Genomic DNA, 22,064 nt, shown 5'->3' with positions numbered 1-22,064 from the left:
CTGGGCTCACCTTTCCTCCATTTCCTAAATGAGAAGGGCAATAAAGTCATGCCCAGGAATGCTGAACAAGGAATCACCCCCGTCCAACCACATTCCCTCCTGCCCTCAAGCACAGCCAGCCAGTCCCCTGTGGTGGGAGGATCGAACCTCTTCCTGCCCGGGGACCCCATTCCATTTTGGAGAAAATCTCGGAGGAGGGGTCCCCATGGGGGGTGGAGCCTAAGAGCAAAAAGTGGGCAGGACCTGAAATAACAGCAGATTTTGGCATAAAGCTCCTATTGCCCAGAACAAAGCTTCAGGGGAGGCATCTCAAGCTTTAAAATGGGGCAGAACTTACAGGCACAAAGGATGAATGCAGTTCATATGGAAATGCTCCACCATTAAAGAAAAGAAGAGGAAGGATGCTTTTGGCTCTGGCCTCTTGGCAGAGCGGCAGAGCAGCAGAGGCACAGGCTGGGAGAGAGTGCTGAGTGGCCAGGGAAGCTGGGCAGGGGAACAGAGGGCCAGGAGCAGCAGAGAGGAAGGGCATCATCCCTTGTCTGCATCCCATGGCTGCGGCCCAGGCTGTCCGGAGACTCCCTTCCCTGAGACACAGAGGTTTGATTGTTTGTTTGTTTGTTTTTGCTTGTGCTGTGCTGTGCTTTGTTTTTCTTCCAATTTAAGTTTATTTTATCCTTGAGTGTGTGTGCGAGTGGGTTTTTGTCTGGGAGAACTGGGCGAGTGAGAGGAACTGCAGGACAAACAAGGCAGGGGACCAAGGTAGGGTCTTGGAAGGGATCCAAATGGCAGACCAGGAGATGGCCTTGGCGGGAGTCACGGGTGTTGCTGTTCGCTGCGAGAGCTGCAACATGTTCGCCCTTCTCCCCCAGGAGAGGCAGGGATACACTTGCCCTCAGTGCAAGCTGGTGACCCTGCTAGAAGAGGAGGCGAGGTGCCTGAGGGCCGAGAGAGCTCTCCAGGCCCCCCTGGAGCAGTCGCCCTCTGGACAGAGGGTTGAGGGAGAGACCACGGGAGGAGCAGCTGCAGAAACATGGAGGTATGTCACTCACAGGAGGAGGAGGCCAGCATGGCCTCCTCCTTCTCCTGGCACCAATCTGGAGCTGGGAAACAGGTTCTCTCCACTTGGGGAGGCTGGGGCTGATGAGGCCTTGGGGGACCAGCAAGACCCCCACCCTGGGACGTCATGCAGAAAGGGGGTCGCTGCGGGAGAGGCGAGGGCCAGGGCACGGCTGCCCACCAGCACCGGGAAGGTACGACGGTGGGTGATTGTTATTGAGGACTCCCTGCTGAGGGGCACTGAGGCGGCAGTGTGCCACCCAGCCTGGAGACAAGGGAGGTTTGCTGCCTGCCGGGCACATGCATCCGGCATGTGAAGGACAGAGTGGAGCGTCTTGTTCGCTCCGGGGGTCACCAGCCGCTCCTGGTGAGCCATGCGGGCACAAACAATGTGGCCAGGCAGGGTGTGGTTGGGACCACCAGGGACTTTGAGGCCTTGGGGAAGAAACTCAGGGAGCTGAAGGCCCAAGAGGGCTTCCCATCAATCTTACCTGTCCGAGGATTTGGGCCAGGAAGGGACAGGAGGGCCTCCGAGGTGAATGACTGGCTTAGGGTGTGGTGCCAGAAGGAACACTTCGGGTTCCTCGACCACGGCACTTGTTTTCTTGCCAATGGACTTCTGGCAAGGGATGTGTTACACCTCACGAAGATGGGGAAAAAGTCCTTTGAAGATGCTCTAACGAGCTTCATCTGGAAGACTTTAAACTGAGCCGGGGGGGTGGGTTCAGGCCCCCCAGGAACGTGTCTGCACTGGACAGGTGTGGGGAGAGGATCAGGACTCTGGGAGCAGGGTTTTAGAGATACTGCAGGGACTGACAGGACTCCTACAGAGAGGGGTCAGGTATCAGGGAGGATGGGAGGAAGGAGGAGGCTGGGAACTCCAAGGAAAGGAAGCGGTAGGAAGGAGTTGAGGTGCATGTACACCAATGCTAGGAGCATGGGTAATAAGCAGGAAGAGCTTGAAGCTCTCCTGGGAATAGGAGGGTATGATCTGGGGGGAATCACAGAAACTTGGTGGGATGAAAGGCAAGTCTGGAATGTGAACATAGAAGGGTATCACCTTTTCAGAAAGGACAGGAAGGGAAAGAGGGGTGGGGGCGTAGCTTTATACGTCAGGGAAGGGATGGGATGCAGTGAAATAGAATGCAGCACAGATGAAGATTCGGTAGAGGCAGTCTGGGTGAAACTTAGGGGTTTTGACAGGGAAAGAGACTTGACAGTGGGGGTACATTATCAGCCTCCAGGTCAACTTGAGACCCTGGATGATGTCCTGACAGACCAGATTGTAAGGATATCTCGGGGGAGAGACACAGTAATTATGGAAGATTTCAATCTCCCGGATATTACTTGGGAGACTCACTCGGCAGTGACAGCCAGGTCACGTCGCTTCCTAGAAGCTATAGAGGGAGGGTTTTTCACACAGAGGGTCCGAGAGGCGACAAGGGGGGGGGGAACATCCTTGACTTGGTCTTGACCAATAGGGAGGAGCTGAAAGATGAAGAACAGATTAGGGGAGCTTTGGATGCGAGTGATCACTCCATCCTTTGCTTTGAGATCAGGGGACTGGGGATGTGCAGCAGGTCGAGCACTAGAAGCTGGGACTTCAAGAGGGCCAACTTTGGCCAACTGAAGGCCAGACTGGGGAAAGTCTCCTGGGATAGGTTACTGGAAGGTAAGCGAGTTGAGGAGGGGTGAATAGCATTCAAAAGGGAGGTTTTGGAGTTGCAAGCCTTGACGATACCTCTAGTCAGTAAGGTGGGGAGGTGGAGGAGAGTGCCGCCACGGATGCAAAAGGAGGTGGTTAGAGGGATTAGATGAAAGAGGAACCTCTGTAGGAAATGGGAACTGGGGCAAATAGACAAAAGGGTATACTGGGAGGAGGAGGCCCATTGCAGAAGGATTCTTCGCAAGGCTAAGACTGATTACCAGCTGAGACTTGCCAAGAATATCAAGAGCAACAAAAAGGGCTTCTTTCAGCATGTAAATAGGAAGAGGAAGGGGAGACAAGTGGTGGGACCACTAAATAAGGAGGAAGGAGATCCAGTGACTGATATGAGGGAACAGACACAGATGCTAAATGACTATTTTGCCTCTGTGTTCTCCCCAAAGCAGGACGGGGGATATCCGCATAGGAGATTAGATGAGGCTGGGGACTTAGGGGCACAGATTAGAGTCACCCCCCTTGGATTTGAGGGGCTCCTCAGGGCATTGAACAATACAAAGGCACCAGGCCCTGACGGGTTACACCCGAGAGTATTTAGAGAGTTGGCAGGGGTTCTCTCACACCCTCTGGCCTCCATTTTTGAGACCTCGTGGAGAACGGGTGAAGTTCCAGAGGACTGAAGGGTGGTATCAGTGGTCCCAATTTTCAAAAAGGGTATTAGAAAGGACATGGGGAATTATAGACCAGTTAGCCTTATGTCCATTGTAGGAAAAACAATGGAAAGGCTCATAATAGAGATCTAGTGATGCTAGATAGGGAAGGAAGACTGACAACCACACAAGACGGCTTCCGCAAAAGCAGATCCTGCCAGACAAACCTTGTGGAATTCTACAACAAGGTTTCAAGATGGCTAGATGGAGGGGATGCAGAGAATGTGGTATACCTGGATTTCAGCAAGGCCTTTGACAAAGTGCCCCATGATATCCTGGTGGAGAAACTGAGGAGTGCAAGGTCTTGCCCTTGGAGCATAGGAATAGCTGTCATAAGTACAGGTTAGGTGACAAGTGGCTGGAGAGCAGCACTTGTGAAAGGGACCTCGGGGTACTGGTTGACTGAAGGCTAAACATGAGTCAGCAGTGTGATGCGGTGGTCAAGAGGGCAAACACCACCCTTGGTTACATAGTCAGAAGTATGGCTTCTAGATCAATAGAGGTATTACTACCACTCTACATGACTCTGGTGCACCCACAATTGGAGTATTGTGTTCAGTTTTGGGCCCCTCATTACAGAAAGGATATAGCCAGGGGATGCCGTATGAGGTGAGACTGAGGGAACTGGGTCTCTTCAGCCTGGAGAAGAGGAGACTCAGAGGGGATCTGTTGGTGACATACAGGTACGTTAGGGGATGTCACATGGAGATGGGTAGAGACCTGTTCTCCCCTGCAGAGGAAGGCAGAACACGCTCAGGGAGCCAAGGTTCCATTTAGATGCCAGGAAGCACTTCCTGACAGTCAGGACCCCGAGGGTGTGGAATGGGCTTCAGCAAGAGGTCGTTGAGGCCCCATCGGTGTGGGTGTTCAAGGATAGGCTGGACGTCCACATGGTGGGCATGTCGTGAGCGGAGCCGGCTGGTGCCGGAGGTCAGACTAGATGGCCCTGGAGGACCCTTCTGACTCGCTCTGTTTCTATGTTTCTATGGCTTCATGGCAGCCCCACATTCTTCTCACTGCCTCCCCCACTCTGCTTCTCACAAATAACACTGGATATTGCTGGCTTGCTAGCAAAGTCCTTGCATTTTCCGAAATATTGGATTTCAGATTAGATTGGGAGGCTTAATTTGCTTCAGACAGGGACTGTGTGAAGGGCCTGGTTTTGCTGCCTCCCCTGAATGGCAGCCTGAAAGTCTGTCAAGCACCTACAAATGAACAGCAGATGCCCTGCCTATGGCTTGAAGTGTCCCCTGTTCATAGGCCTCTCTTACTTGTAGCTGGTGCTGTAATCTGTGCCATCAATCCATTTCCGTTGCCCTTCAACGTTCTCATCACTGTGTCCGATCCAGTACTGCACACCTCTGAGATGAGCAAAGACTGAAGGAACGTTGCTGACATGGGCATGAGGAAATGGGCTTGTGTCCCCACAGCTTTGCTGAATGACAGTCTGAGAGGAAGCAACCAGCCCTTGTTCCCGAGTGAGTAGATCGGATGCCGGCATCGGATTCTCAGGAGACGGACCTGGATCTCTCTCTAGCCAGCATCTGACTCTCCTTTGTGGATGGCTCAGTCCACTGCTGCAAATAATGTCCTCCTGAGCTGCCACCCACCATTGCCATGTGTATGCCAAGGCCCCGCATGTGCACACCTCTGGCCATGGGGCAGCAGGATGCTAAGCCCTGAAACTTCAGCTGACCCATGGTGGTGCCTCACCTTTGAGCTGAGGTGCTGCACTTCAAGGCTGCCCTCTGCCAAGCATTTGGGAAGCGAAGGGTCGCTTTCTGAAGCCAGGCATGGGCAGAGTGGTTGCGGGTACATATGCTCCTTGCAGAAGCCCAGTCTGCACCCTCCTCCCCAGAAAAAAGGATCAAAATGCCCCAATACCTATTGGAGAGACACTTACAATCCATGTTTCTCTGCAGCTGATTGTGCAACTTGGTCACTTGGGATGGAAGCCTGGATCCTAAAATCATAGGAGCAGAGACCAACACACATCATCTGAGGGGTTTAGACATGACAAAAAGGCTGCAGATAAGCTTAAAGGAGGCTTCTTCTTCGTGTCCATTGCAACTGTCTGCCAGGGGAATGGGGGTGGCCATGTGGGGACCCCAGAAGGATCAACTTGGATCCTGGAACAGCCAGAGGGGCTCCTGGGTCCTGGTCAACCACTAGCCACTGGCAGTCCAGGGACTTTTGGAATCTCCAGGCTGCTTCCAGATGTGAGTGAGAAGCATCCCCTCCCTCATCTTGTCCTGAGGCTAATGAGGCATTTCAGAGCAGGCACTAACATAATTACCCACATATAGCACATGTCCAAACAGTACAACAATCAGCAGGTAGGAGAGTGCCAGCAGCAGAGAAAGCACCAAAGAGAACATCTTTTTCCTCTTGTGTGGGTATCTGTCTTTTGAAAAAGAGAAACATTAGAAGCTTGTGCTGAAAATCCACACACACAGCAAAGCAATTGCATGAACAGTTCCACCCTGAGCAGGGAATTTTGGATTTTCTGTGTTTTGCCATTGGTCTAGCATCTTTCCTTCCATTATCCATTCATTAACAGCTTTTTCTAAATCCAGGGTTTTGTTCTTGCCCTAATTTGAATAAGCCCCAATTCACACGTGCAGCTGTGCACATTAGTTATTGCAGAGTGGTGTAAATACACCCCCCACCAAAGTGAAAAACTGGTCTGCAATTCTGCAGAATCCAGGTGCAGTGCAAGCCCCCCTCCCACCCCAGAAAGGAAAAAAATGAACACATTTGCAAATACTAAGTTTCGTATGCTTTGAAGTCTGTGTGTGTTTAAACACCCCTGTGTTTAAAGGTTCCTGTCTCCTGTATGTAAAATGGATTGTATGGACAGGGGAGGGGAAACATTAGATTCCAGGAAAAACTTCAGACAGGAAGATTCAGCCAAGGGCATACACTGGGAAAAAGTTCCCTCTCTGGGGGAGGGCGGGGGGATCAGATGAAACAGAAACCATCAGAAGACCTGGATCTTTATTTTCTCAAGTGCTCCTGCCAGCAGGGGGTGAGGCAGTGGCCACCCATAAGTTCTAGGTTCCAAACAAAGGATCAGAGGCTCTAGCCCCAGTGGGCCAAACCCTAACAGCACACCTGGAGGTGTCCATGTGACTCAGAAAATGCTGGTCTGCTGCAAAATCTGCGGGGCTGATCCACAGAAACCCAACTTATTGAATCCATTGCTACTTTCTTGACAAACCTAATCTGAGGAAATGCATCCACTTCCCATGAGAAAAGTTTTAACTCCATTTCGTTTTAACAATATGCAGCATCTATAGCTCTTAGAATACTGGCAGGAGGGTTTTTTTTCCCCCTGCAACTGAATTCAAGTGTAATCTAACAAGAGATCTTGGGCAAATTCACTAAGTCACAGGGCAGAACATATTTGATCTGTTGAGTTGCTGTTACTAACACTCTTTCCTTTCCCTCAGAAAAGCAAATGCACCAGGTAGCAGAGAGTTCTTTTTTGAAACTTTATTGCAATAAAGGGAGTCAGAGGGTTTCCTTCCCCTTGCCAACTCACCGAGCACATGTTCACATTTCATGCTTGTGCCTTTCCACATCCGCTTCTTCCCCCCATCTTTTCCCTCATTGGCCAGGGTACTGGGAGGTTTCAATCTTTTCCATCTGCCTATTCCATGCTGCTCCAATACTTGTTCTTCCCTCCCACTTCGTCCCTCCCAGGTGCATTATAATGACTTTATTTCCTATGTAGGGTGTGTTAGTTAATAGTCATGAGGTCACTGAGCAAGGGTCCTGCTATCTCGTCTACATGCCATTCCCTCCTGCTATCTGATACCTGCCCACTCCTCCTATGGCTAAGGAATTTTCTTTGTTACATTTTCAATCTTCCTGTTTCCTTGTTTCAAATCTCCTTTCATCCCTATCAGTTATCAACTTATTCATTTAAAATGCTTCACCATTTTTTTAAAGGGAACTGTACTAGAAATGCAAACTAATTCTGTGGGTTGTGGGGAAAGGAAGTGTTCTTTAGTGATGTCCTACTGGAACCATTGTTCAGCAACATAAAAAAAGTCAACTTTGGTTTCCGAATTTCAATAGATAAACTTTACTGCAGTTAAAGACCAGCTCCATTCAGTAAATATATAGATTTTAAAAAGTAAATACATAAAACATTAAATCTATATTAAAACCCCACTTGGCTTAATAAATATTTCAACACAATATCAGTCATCTTAAATTGGTGACAACCCCAGATTTTGTACTTGTTCAACTAGATAGAGCCACAATCCCCCAAGATCTGTCTTCGGACACCCATTGTGGCCATGAAGAATTTAGCAACACTATATGTTATTGTTGGGTTAGTGTCAGACAGCAATATGTAAATATATTGTTGGTTGTATGGCCCAGGAAGTGATTCATCAATGGTTTCCGAAATGCAGAATTATTTGCTTTCAGAGCTGAACCTTAGAAGAGAAGGGAAACTTTGGACTAATTGCAGAGCTCTTCCTCCATTCTAGATATGTCACATTTGTCTTGAGAGGTTTAGTCTGGCCACTTTTACAAAATCAGAGTCTTTGCTGCTATTGGAAGTACTTGCTGAGGCTTGTCAAGCAAAGCATCCCACAGTCCATGTCTACATATGTGAATAAATCCTATATCCAGATATTGAAATAGGATCGCAGTAGGAACAGGATTGTTCCATTTGTCTAATCAGTGGATCACCATTTTGGCAGTTATACCAAAGGTTCTTTAGCCTCATCCTTTTCAGCAAAAACCTTTATTGCATGTGGACTGGACATCACAATAAGGGATTAGTCTAATTTGGTTAATTGTTAGCATTGTGATGTAGCTATTGCCTCCTTTCAAAATATGTTTTAGCAATATCCTTCAATTGGGAAGGAGGTTATTATAGGGATACATTTAATATTGGAACAGTTTTTAATATTTGCTGATGCACACACTATTTTAAGTTACTTGCTTCATGGAAAATAACATTAACATTAATTAATGCAATTAATACCAGCATAAATGGAGTCTACACACCCATTTGACAGCTAAAAGACTCAGATCATCACATTCAAAGGCAAAATGTTCACCTCTAATAATACAATTTACTGAACAGCTTACAGCACTAAGAGTATTTGAACTGGCGGCATATAGATGTCACTTTCAAATGAACACTTACCAGGAAATTTTATTTATTTTATTTTATTTATTTGGGTATTTCTAGCCCATCCAATCACTATACATCTCTGGACAGCTTACAAAAATCAATCAATAAATACAATGTAATACAATTATCATAATAATAACCCAAACATAAAATAATACTAATAACCCACAACTGCAATAAAAACATAATTAAAAATTTAAACTTTAAAATACTGGGTAAATAAAAAGGTCTTAACCTGGTGCTGGAAAGCATATAATGTCAGTGCCAGGCGGACCTCTCTGGGGAACACATTCCATAGCCCATAGAAATTTGGTCCCCCTTTTCAAGCTCCTCCCCAAGTTGCTAGGAAATTCTATTTCCATATATATGCGCATCTTATGTATGACTTGCTAGGGTTATAGTCATGTATATATACTTTTAAAAGAAACTCTGGAGTGAAGAATAAAAATACATGCATTTGTCATCTCTCTAAGATCAAGCAGAGTTTTTAGCTAGCATTGATTTACCTACTGTTCTTGGTGCCATGGCTGCTCCACACACTGTCTCATATTCTTCATCAATGTCTTTATCTTGCTCATAAATGCCAGCTAGTCCCATCCTAGACCTGTGTAAGCTTCTCCTTTCCAACAGGTTCATAATATGCAAGCAAATTGAGGAACTGAAAGAAAGAAAACCAGAAGCTCCAACTATCCTGCTGCTTCTTAGATGGGCATGGAGAAATCCAGGCAGGTTCCCACCCCTCACCAGTCTCACGCCTCCTTATAGAAGGAACTCTTAATATTGAATCCATTCAGTCTTCCATTTTATGCCCAGCTGAGCTTTTTAGCATTGGGCAGGCCTGCTATGTGCTGGTCCAAAAGACATTGTGGACTCATCTGAGGCCTGCTGGAACAAATTTGCTTGCCACTGCTAGTATAACATGAATTGCATCTACCAGGACTTGGGCTCCTGTGTTACAGGTGAGATGCCAGGTCCACTTTTCTCCTATGAATTCCACTTGCTGCAGCTCAAGGACTTTGACAAGGTGTTTGGGCAGGTTTGTGCAACCATGTCTCTACTGCAACTTCCCTCTTTGGCATCTAAAAACTGGCAGAGAGGGAAGAACTAGGTGTGCAAAGAGCCAGGAGGTGAATAATGCCTCCTTTCAAGCGGGAATGGCCCCATGTCATTTGAAAGAGATGGCAGTGTGACCACTCCTGGACCTAGAAGATTTTAAAACTATAGTCTGGTGGCAAATGTTCCTTTCCTGGGGAAGGTCTTTGAGCAGGTGGGAGTGTGATCCTGTTGATACTCTGGATCTCCTCAGGGCTTTGGGTACCATTGCTGGTGGTATCCTTCTGGAGGAACTATCTGGGGGTACTGCATTGCAGTGGTTCTTCTCTTACTAGGATGGATGGTTCCTTGAGCTGTAACTGAAATCCATCCAAGAAAACCAGACTCTTAGGTTGTGTGCTGCACTGGACACAACCATTCCAGTGACACTGGAATTTAAGTCCTGGTGAATGCAAGACATTTTAATTTGGAAGTGCTAGCAAATGCATTCCAGCAGGCATCAGACAGGTCTACAATGAGTGCAGGGTAATGAGCCCTGGTCAGTGCTAAAAGTTTCAGCTGAACAGAAAATATAGAACCAGAAAACTATCCATGTTTGTGAGAAACTTTTGCCCTTCTAAAGAAGCATGAAAAGGAAAAAGAGAAAACAACCTCCCTGCACTTCCTCTGCAAATGAGTACAGAATCACAACTGACGCTTTCTCCAGAGAACACACACTTCTTCAATTTAGAATGGAAACACTCTCTGCATAACTGGAATAATGCTACAATGTGATGTGTTTTATTTTGTTTTAATACTTGACATTTTATATTTTATATTGTACTTTTATATTTTGTAAGCTGTCCTGAGCGCTTGGTGATAGGATGGGATATAAATGCCTGTAATAAATAAATAAATAAAATACAAAAAAAGCCCTGATCTTAAATTGATTCTTGCTTCCAAGCAATGTACAGAAAAAAAAATACTGCACCTAAGTAAACTTTTTAAATTGACAACCTCTGGGCTGGGGCACTCTGAGGCTGGCTTCACCTAGCCAACTTTTTACATTAGTGAAATCCACATAAATTCACTTTTTCCACTTTTCCAGTGTTCTCTACCACATGAACTGACAGTTCTTAATTCTTTCTAACTCTTGCTCTCTCTCTTTGAGAGCGGAAGTCTGTCTGTAACCTTTACCTGCAAAACTAGAAGGACTTTCTCTCTTTAGTCAGGGACAGGTGGGAAGCCCTCTCTAAATACATTTTCATCTTTTGCTATCCAATATGTTACAAAATTGAGTTTTAGCTGAAAAATAGATGTCAGCAGAAGTGAGCCCTGGTGCAAATCAAGCTCTGTAAACAAGTCTTGCAATGTCTTAGTGAAGAGTTGGGGCTCAGGCCCGTAAGAAACAAACCTGCAGCAATCAAGATATGCTAAAGATTGTAAAACATGGGGGTTTTATAAAGATTTAACAGCGTTTGATCAAGTGATGCTAAAAACAGATGAGAAAATGATTAAAAGAGTATATAATTTCTTACTTGACAGGAAAATGGAAGGGGAACAGGTTAAGGAAACTATGATAACATGAGCACAAAATTTTGGATATAATATTGAATTAGAAAAGTGGCAAAAGCTATAGGAGAGAAATATTACGGTAACATTAGCAACTTCATATAAAGAAAATTTATATAAAATGTTCTATAGATGGTATTTGTCGCCAAGTCACTTAGCTGTTTCCAAATATGTCAAATGGATGTTGGAAATGTAAACATAAAGTGGGTAATTTTTACCATATGTGGTGCACCTGTGAAAATGCGAAAAAGTATTGGATTAAAATACATAAATGGCTTGAGGAAATGCTACAAAAACCCTTAGCTTTTAAACCTGAAATTTTCTTGTTAGGCATCACACCGGAAGATATTAGCTAACAGGAAATGTATTTGATGTTACATCTAATCACAGCGGCGAGGATTGCACTTGCTCAATACTGAAAAAGTGAGAAATTACCCACCGATGAACTGATTTTAAAAAAAATTCTGGACTGTGCAGAAATGGACAGATTGACTCTATCACTGAAGGAGAAAGAAGATACTGACTTCTATCAAACTTGGGACCTTTCTTATGATTGGCTGGAAAAACGGGACTTGGCTTAGATTTAAAGATGTTTTTAAATTTTTATAAATCGATTTGAATATGACTATAGAATGTTAAAAAGATATGTAGTAGGGGGCTGACCCAGTACATCCGATGTGTTTGATGATTGATGTTTTTAGTTTTAGTTTAAAATCTTAATAAAATCTTTATTAAAAAAAAGACACAAACCTGCAGAAATTCACATATTTCAATGTATGTATTTAGAAATAATTCCCAGGTTTTAATTCAGTGCCACAGAAGGCAAAGACAGGCGATTCATTGCTCATTCCAGTCATCTCAAGTACATTTATTAATTCACGCCTGTGCACCCACTTCAGAGCACCCCAAATCTGCATTTCTGCTTCAAGTACAATGAAGTTGCACCCTCTCGCTGCTGCAAGCTCTCCATTATCCGCACCCCCATCCCACTTTCATGCAGTTCCAATTATCAATGTGTTTAAATAGACCTTGAGTTTGGAGGTGTTTCCAAACAAGGGTTTCATCAAGCAATCAACCTGTCCAATCCATAAAATTTTACTAGCTGTGAAGGCGATGACAGTACCTTTCATCTGTAAGCCTTCTGTGTTTTCTCCTCACTTCTTCCATCTTTCCACTGAAACAAAAACACATTAAAGAGGGAAAGAACACAAATTCTCCTGTATTTGTATTCACTGCCTGTATGTTTCTGTCTGCTTCTGTGTGCCCTCATCCTTTTATCACGTGTACTGGAGGGTGCAGTCAGCTGTCAAGCTGAATAAAAAAAGGACTAATTGATACTTTCGTACAGTAAGTAGAGTTTCTGCAATACAACAAATATAAATAATAGTCTGGTGAAATATTGAACAAACATCCCTCTTCCAATGTACCCTCTATATCTTCATTATGATTTAGCTGCAGCTCTTGTTCAGTCACTAAAAACTGTTATTTTTAATCTTACATTATACACTAGTAGGACTCCTTTCATATATTTTGAATAGGAGAACAGCTTCCTGCAGAGTCAAAGTCAGTGCTAAAGGGCTGCATGTATTAAACAGCAAACCCCATAAGTTCGTAAGCATTAAAAGCAAATAACTCTACCCACGTACCATTAAACGTTCGGTTTTCTTCAGAAACTTTTCTTCGATTTATCCATGGTTGGCCTACCAGGGGAAAATGCTCAGTAAATTAGCGCAGGCCACAGACCAGTGGCCGTACCAGAACGGGTCGCAGGTCAGTCACTGTGTGTTTTTTTTTTTATGAATAAGTTTTATTCTAACTAAACCTAACTCAAAAGAGACTAAAAACATCAATCATCAAAAACATCGGATCTACTGGGTCAGCCCCCCACATTTTTTCTTTTTATGTTAAACTATAAACTTATTTAAGTCTATGTGTAGTCCCGTTTCTCTGGCCAATGATAAAAAGAGTCCCAAGTTTGATAGAGGTCTGTATCTTATTTCTCCTTCAGAGACAAAGTCAATCTGTCCATTTCCTCATAGTCCAAGATCTTTTTTAGAATCAGTTCATTGGTAGGTGACTCTTCACGCTTCCAGTGTTGGGCAAATGCAATCCTTGCTGCAGTGGTTACATGTAGAGTCAAATACATTGCTTGTTTACTAAGATCATCAGGTACAATGCCTAATAAAAAAACTTCAGGTTTAAATGTTAGAGGTTTTTGTAACATCTCATCAAGCCATTTGTGTATTTTAATCCAATACTTTTTTGCTTTATCACATGCCCACCGCATATGATAAAAAGTACCCGATTTGTGTTTACATTTCCAACATCCATTTGACATAGCTAACCTATTTGGTGACAGATACCAATCTATAAAACATTTTATACAGGTTTTCTTTATATGAGGTTGCTAATGTTACTTTAATATTTATTTCCCACAGCTTTTGCCATTTCTCTTAACTCAATATTATATTCAAAGTCTTGTGCCCACGTTATCATAGTTTCCTTAACCAGTTCATCTTCCATTCTCCTATCTAGTAGGAAGTTATACAATCTTTTAATCATTTTCTCATCTGATTTAAGAATCATGTGATCAAATGCTGTTGGCTCCTTATAAAAGCCCTGCAGTCTATAGTCTTTAGCATATCTCAATTGCATTAGAACCTTGTGCCACCAAGAAATATTAATTCCTTGTTCTTGTATTTCTTGATTCAATTTTAATCCTCCATCATTATTCAAAATATCATCATATCTCACGATCATATAAAAATTTAATGCATTTGGATATACAAGAGCTTCCATAGGTGAAAGCCACCTTGGTAATTTAGGAAACAGTTTTATCTTCAACTTTTCCCACACCGACATTAATGATTTTCTAATATAACGATTTAAGAAATAACCATGTACCTTACACTTTTCATACTGCATATAAGCATGCCAACCCATTTGCAAATCATGCCCTTCAAGATACCTCTTATTTCTTAAAGTTATCCATTCATTTAGCCACGTTAAAACAGAAGCTTGATAATACAACATCCAATCAGGAAGACCAAAACCCCCATTCCCTTTAGCCACCTGAAGCATTTTTAATTTAATCCTTGATTTCTTCTTTTTCCATCTAAATCTCAAGGTTTGAGTATTTAAATCATCAAAAAAATTGTATCAATTTTTATGGGAATCATTTGGAATAAAAACAAAAGCTTTGGTAATATATTCATTTTAACTAGTGCTATTCTTCCCAGTCATGGATCACTGCCTTGTCGTGGCGAAGGGGCTTGCGTAGCGCAATGAAGCTATGAGCTATGCCGTGCAGGGCCACCCAAGACGGACAGGTCATAGCAGAGAGCTCTGACAAAACGTGATCCACTGGAGAAGGACATGGCAACCCACTCCAGCATCTTTGCCATGAAAACCCCATGGACAGTACCAAAAGGCAAAAAGATATGACGCTGGAAGATGAGCCCCTCAGGTCAGAAGGTGTCCAATATGCTACTGGGGAAGAGCAGAGGGCTAGTACTAGTAGCGCCAGAAAGAAAGAAGCGACTGGGCCAAAGCCAAAAGGACACTCAGTTGCGGATGTATCTGGTGGTGAAAGGAAAGTCCAATGCTGTAAAGATCTATACTCCATAGGAACCTGGAATGTAAGATCCATGAACCAAGGCAAGTTGGATGTGGTCAAACAAGATATGAGAAGACTAAACATCGACATCTTAGGAATCAGTGAACTACAATGGACAGGAATGGGTGAATTTAATTCAGATGACCATCAGGTATACTACTGTGGGCAAGAATCTCTCAGAAGGAAAGGGGTAGCCTTCATAGTCAATAAAAGAGTAGGAAAAGCAGTACTGGGATACAACCTCCAAAATGACAGAATGATCTCAGTTCGAATCCAAGGCAAATCATTCAACATCACAGTAGTCCAAGTCTATGCCCCAACCACTGGTGCTGAAGAGGCTGAAGTTGACCGGTTCTATGAAGGCCTACAACACCTTCTTGAATTAACACCCAAAAATGCTGTCCTTATCATCATGGGAGATAGGAATGCTAAAGTAGGAAGCCAAAAGATAACTGGAATAACAGGCAAGTTTGGCCTTGGAGTACAAAATGAAGCAGGGCACAGGCTGGTAGAATTTTGTCAAGAGAATACGATGGTCATAGCAAACATTCTTTTCCAACAACCCAAGAGACGACTCTACACATGGACATCACCAGATGGTCAACACAAAAATCAGATTGACTGTGTGCTCTGCAGCCAAAGATAGAGAAGCTCTATGCAGTCAGTAAAGTCTAGAACAGGAGCTGACTGTGACTCAGATCATGAGCTTCTGGTTGCAAAATTGAGGCTTGAATTGAAGAAAGTAGGGAAAAGCACTAGGCCACTCAGGTATGACCTAAATCATATCCCTGATGAATATACAGTAGAGGTGACCAATAGATTTAAGGAATTAGATCTGATAGACAGAGTGCCTGAAGAACTATGGACGGAGGTTTGCAACATTGTACAAGAGGTAGCAACTAAAACCATCCCAAAGAAAAAGAAATGCAAGAAAGCAAAATGGCTGTCTGAGGAAGCTTTACAAATAGCTGAGGAAAGAAGGGAAGCGAAAGGCAAGAGAGAAAGAGAAAGATACACCCAATTGAATACAGAATTCCAGAGTATAGCTAGAAGAGATAAGAATGCCTTCTTAAATGAACAGTACAAAGAAATAGAAGAAAACAATAGAATAGGGAGGACCAGAGATCTCTTCAAAAAAAATTGGAGATATGAAGGGAACCTTTCATGCAAAGATGGGTATGATAAAGGGCCAAAATGGCAGGGACCTAACAGAGGCAGAAGAGATTAAGAAGAGATGGCAAGACTACACAGAGGAACTATACAAGAAAGAGCTTAACATCCCTGATAACCATGATGGGGTGGTCACTGACCTCGAGCCGGACATCCTGGAATGTGAAGTCAAATGGACCTTAGGAAGTCTGAGCAACAACAAAGCTAGTGGAGATGACAGTATTCCAGCTGAGCTATTCAAAATCTTAAAAGACTATGCAGTAAAAGTGCTACACTCAATATGCCAGCAAACTTGGAAAACTCAACAGTGGCCACAGGATTGGAAAAGGTCAGTTTACATTCCAATCCCAAAGAAGGGCAATGCCAAAGAATGTTCAAACTACCACACCAAGTACAGGCAGGGTTTCGAAGAGGGAGAGGAACTAGAGATCAAATTGCCAACATCTGCTGGATCATGGAGAAAGCTAGGGAGTTCCAGAAAAACATCTACTTCTGCTTCATTGACTATGCTAAAGCCTTTGATTTTGTGGATCACAACAAATTGTGGCAAGTTCTTAAAGAGATGGGAGTACCAGACCATCTTATTTGTCTCTTGAGAAACCTATATGTAGGTCAAGAAGCAACAGTGAGAACTGGACATGGAACCACTGATTGGTTCAAAATTGAGAAAGGAGTTCGGCAAGGCTGTATACTGTCACCCTGCCTATTTAACTTATATGCAGAGCACATCATGAGAAGGGTGGGCCTAGATGAATCACCAGTTGGAATTAAGATTGCTGGGAGAAATATCAACAACCTCAGGTATGCAGATGATACCACTCTCATGGCAGAAAGTGAAGGGAAACTAAAGAGCCTCTTCATGCAGGTGAAGGAGGAGAGTGCAAAAGTTGGCTTGAAACTCAACATTTAGAAAAGTAAGATCATGCCATCCGGTCCTCTCACTTCCTGGCAAATAGAAGGGGAAGAAATGGAGGTAGTGACAGATTTTATTTTCCTGGGCTCCAAGATCACTGCAGACGGGGACTGCAGCCAAGAAATTAAAAGACGCTTGCTCCTGGGGATGAAAGCTATGGCAAATCTAGATAGCATACTAAAAAGCAGAACAAAACTGCATATAGTCAAGGCTATGGTTTTCCCAGTTGCAATGTATGGCTGTGAAAGTTGGACCATAAGGAAGGCTGAGCGCCAAAGAATTGAGGCCTTTGAATTGTGGTACCGGCGGGGACTCCTGTTCTAGAGGAGATCAATCCTGACTGCTCTTTAGAAGGCCAGATAGTGAAGATGAAACTCAAATACTTTGGCCACCTCATGAAAAGGAAGGACTCCCTGGGGAAGAGTCTAATGCTGGGAACAACAGATGGCAAAAGAAGAAGGGGACGGCAGAGAATGAGGTGGTTTGATGGAGTCACTGAAGCAGCTGGTGTGAGATTGAGTGGACTCCGAGGGATGGTGGAGGACAGGAAGGCCTGGAGGAATGTTGTCCATGGGGTTGCAATGGGTCGGACACGACTTCGTGACTAACAACAACATTCTTCCCAACAAAGATAATTGCAAATTAGCCCATTTTTCCAAGTCACTCTTGGAAATAGTTTATCATAGTTATCTTCTTTCAATGTAGTATACTTAGCTGTAAGAAAAATTCCCAAATATTTAGCCTTTTTAGCAATTTGGCCATGACACGTATTTTGAGTGACGGAGCCGCACCAGAGGGATTCAAGAGCCACATGCGGCTCTGGAGCCACAGTTTGCCGACCCCTGGTCTAGCTAATACTGCCATCTTCTCAAGGCAACAGCAACACTAAACAGCAACCTGGCTGGGAATTCTGCTACTTTGTGAGAAATTGATTTAGATTTGATTTTATAACACAAAGGCACATATAAGCAATGTTTTTCTACCAGGATTTATCTGAAATTTCCTAATACTTCCAGGTGTGATTCAAGGGGCTGGTTTTAAACTTTAGTGTTACACAGTTTGAAAGCACAAGCTCTGCTGGAGTAGCTTCAATCTAACTGGATGCCAGGCACTAGATGCCAGAACTGAGTGCCACCTCCAAGGGAGGATCAGCTTGTGGCAATAAGGACGACAGCTTTCTCAGTGGCTCCCAGTGCAATGCAGCCCTGTGCGACCCATGTCAGTGTGGAGGCCTGCAACCAGATGCCCTTGCTTGCCTCACTCAGTCACTGTTCAGGCACTGTTGATGTGCAGCTTAAGGCTAAGTTCTTCCTTCTGGTTTGACTTTACTCGGGGAAAAAAAGAACCTATGACCAAATTCTCCAGGCCAAGGAAGTTATATGTTTGTAAGGGGGCTTTTTCTACGCTTATGCACTTCCAGTCTTTGATGCCATTAGATAGATCTCCAAGTTTTATACTGTAGAAAAGGAACCATGGCTCCCCTTAAACCCCAGTTTTCCTCTTAACAAGCAATCACTGTGAGTGATGGAACTTGGCCTCAAGTGGGGTGTGGGGCTCTTTGATGGTGCCTGGCCAGCTCAGCCCTGCCACACCCCCATGGTTCTTGCAAAGAGAATTATAGGAAAAGATCGAGCAACTATGCAGAAGAGAAAAAGGAAGGAGCTGGGTGTTCATTTTTTCACAATGTGGGAAAGAGGAACAACTCAGATGGTTATATAACTTAAACTGTTTAAATGAATATATAGAAACAGTGGGCTTGCAAATATTGCTTCTATGTATGGTGCTTGAAAGCTCCATGAATGAATCAATCTTAGGATTTCATTTCTTTCTATATTTAGTGCTTCTCCTAATCATGGTGTTTTTCCAAGTCTGCAGTTAGCCCTGTCTTGTCTGTAATGTTGCAGCTAGGGCTCCCTAAGGATTGCAGACAGTAAGTCACAGGACAGGGACAATATTACACATTCTGGAAACATTGATGCCAAAAAATTCTTTCTTGGATGTTTTCATGCCTTTTACAATTTTAGTAATAAGATGGAATCAGAACTTTGCACCAATTCCTTATTTTCAACCAATTCTTGATGCAGCAATGTGAGGAGGAAGCAAGCACAAAACTCAGGAGCAACCTGGGGGGGTCACCTGTCCTCATTGTGGGAGACAGAGATCCTATAGCGAGGAACAGATGATGGGCGGACAGAGGCACTTGAAGCAGATAAAACAGGTCAGTAAAGCTATACTGCTGGAACACATAAGTTTCTGAAAGGGAGCATTTCCTCATGATGCCAATCATCTAGCTAGCTAGCTATTTGCATACTACCTAAGAGCCAAAGCTCTCTGAGCATTTTGTAGCAATCTGTGAAATACAAACGCAGATGAAATAAAATACAGATACCACAAAATTCAACATAACAAGTAAATACACAGAAAGTAAAACCATTTAAACAGGTAAAATAATTTCAACTTTAAAATAAAAAGTGATGTATCTCAGCATATACCATTCGATACCTGGGAATACAGTGAGAAGATGGCATTGAAAAGATGACTATCTTGGTTCCAGGCGGTCCTGAGTGGCCAATGGCACTGGAAAGGCCCTCTCCCTTGTCACCATCCTCTGTGTCCTCCTTGGAGCTGCCACTCAGAGGAAGAACCAAGCTGGAAGAAGCATTCTGTGAAGTATTGCAGTCCTAAGCCATGTAGGGCTTTATAGTTTCAACCAGCACCTTGGATTTGGCTCAGAGTATACAGGGAGCCAATAGAAGCAGGCCAGAACTCACCTTACAACTTGCAATATTCTTACATGCTCTTACTTGACTTACCTGTTCCAACAGTGGGAGTATGGTGCAGTGGTTAAGAACATGGGACTGGGACTCAGATGATCTGGGTTCTAGACCCTGCTCAGCCATGGAGCCAACTGGGAGACTTTGGGCCAGTCCAACGTACTTCACAGGGTCATTGTTATGGGGGTAAGATAAGATTGAGAGCGGAAAGAGGGAAATGATGTGAGCTGCACTGAGTTCTTAAAAAAGAAAGGAAAAAGGCAGAATAAAAGTCTAATAAATAGTTATTGATCTGTCTGCTATATTTTGTAGTGTCAGGACCTCATTTCCAAACGGCGAGAATACCTTTTCTGCCAGGATTTAGCTGAATTTTCCCAACAATCCCCACTTTGTCACAAGCATATCTATGTGACACAAACATAAGCACTCATGTTTATTGACATGAGTCAATTCCGATATATCCTGTTCCAAAAGTCCTCTTTCCCAGAAAGCAGCTTCCATCTCAAGACTAAACTGGTGTGAGGAGAAAATCATAGCTTATTGGGGAGTGTGTGTCTGCTGAGAGTTCAAAGGGTAGGGAAAAGGGAAACAACTGAAAAAATAGTAAGGAAAGAGAAAGAAAAGAGAAAAAGAAAATCCAAAAACACAGGAAATGCATCCCCAATGCTACTAGCCCTCCTACTTCCCCCCCACCCCCTTTGGCTGCAAGGAACTCAGTGTCAGCAAGCTCTCATCCTCACCTTCTCCCCTAGCGTCTCTGCAGTAATGCCACCCAATGTATTCTGAGGCCTGGTTTTCCGACTCCCTAGGCCTTTCCTGACCCATAGTAGCCTAAGAATTACATCCTTGTCTGCTGAGACCTTTACGATGATGAATATCCTGTCTAAAGCCACCATCACTTCTGGTCAGCAAACTTAGGTTAGTCTGCTTTGCAAGATGGGGAGCAGTGTGATACGAGGCAATTGCCCAATGTCCAGGTCATTTGGCTTGCCTTTGAGGCAATTCTTTGAGATTTTGTTTATATTTCACTCAGTTTCGCCTGCTGTGAACTTAGCTATAGAACTTGCCTTTCACAGTATGCCTGGTTTGAGTCTTTTGTTTCCTCATGGATGATGCAAGGAGCAAGGCAGAACACAGGAGAGTTGATTCCATCACAGTCACTACATTTCCTGAAACCAGGGCATAGCCTGAGGGCATTTTCTTCTAGGACTGGAGGGTAAGAGTGTCCCCCCCCTCCCCACGGGTGTCAGTGCACCCGTTTGGTCACTCAGCCGTAAATAGTTGGGACAGTTCATCTGGTGTCTGGAAAAGTACCGCTCAAAAACAGGTGAATTGAAGAAAAAGGCTTTTACATTACTTCACCAAAGCTGGTTGTAGGTGGGAGCAGAAAGATTCATGTCGGCTTGAAGAGAAGGCTGGGTAAGAAGGTAGAAAATCTATGTCCTTTTTACAGCTTGTCCCCACAAGTCTCTTTAGCACAGTCTCAAAAAGAAAATGAAATCAATTGAAATTAATCCAGCCAAAGCCAAAAATGCACACAAAAGAAACCCTTTGTTGAACTTGTGTTGCACAAACCTACTGTTTGCCTGGGCTAAAGAAAAATGTGCTTTCTGATGGAGTTTGGACAATGAGAACATAGTTTCACACAATTTCTTATTTACAGAGATGGTACTCTCCCACATACATTGATACATGCTCCAAATCCATTGTGAATACATGCAAACCTGAATTAGCACACATTTCAACCAAACAATCAATGCTTGAGCACTTAGATGAACATGAGTGCTTATGTTCATGGGGAAACAAAGTTTAGGAAGAGAATTTGTCTTTTTAGCTGCCTGCATCTAAATAATACGATGCTCTTAGCAAACAAGGTAGACCAACCCTCCCTCTTTTTTTATTGTTTTTCTTTTCTTTACCCAAAAGTTTCAGCATCTGCATTCTTTACACATTTCTTCCATTTTTTCCCTTCTGTACAAAAAGCATCCAATCACCATTTACCAAATCTCTTAAAAGGCTCTCTCACACACAAAGCACCCCTTCAAGGAGTTCCTGCCAAATGCACCACCTTACATATGCTCATTCTCACATGGCACATACACCAAAACATTCTTATTATTTTTTAATCTAACCCCACATTTCAAACAACTGCATGTTCAACAGGGGGAGAAAACAAACCAGCCAAGGGAGACAAAAATATATTTATTAATGGCCAACTGCAATCTGTCTTCCCTTCTGATTATACAGTCTCCCCTATTGAACTCCAGCCTGCTACTGTTCAGACTAATTGCTCAACAAAAGCATTCAAATTTCCAAGACTTTACCAACAAACTTCCGAAAAATATAAAAGAAAACCTTTCCCTCTATCTTTGCCTTTTCCCCTTCCTTTTATTTCTCTCT

This window comes from Varanus komodoensis, unplaced genomic scaffold (genome assembly GCF_004798865.1).
Source record: "Varanus komodoensis strain SLA01 unplaced genomic scaffold, ASM479886v1 scaffold22, whole genome shotgun sequence".
NCBI lineage: Eukaryota > Metazoa > Chordata > Lepidosauria > Squamata > Varanidae > Varanus > Varanus komodoensis.
Note: the sequence above shows the minus strand (reverse complement) of the source record.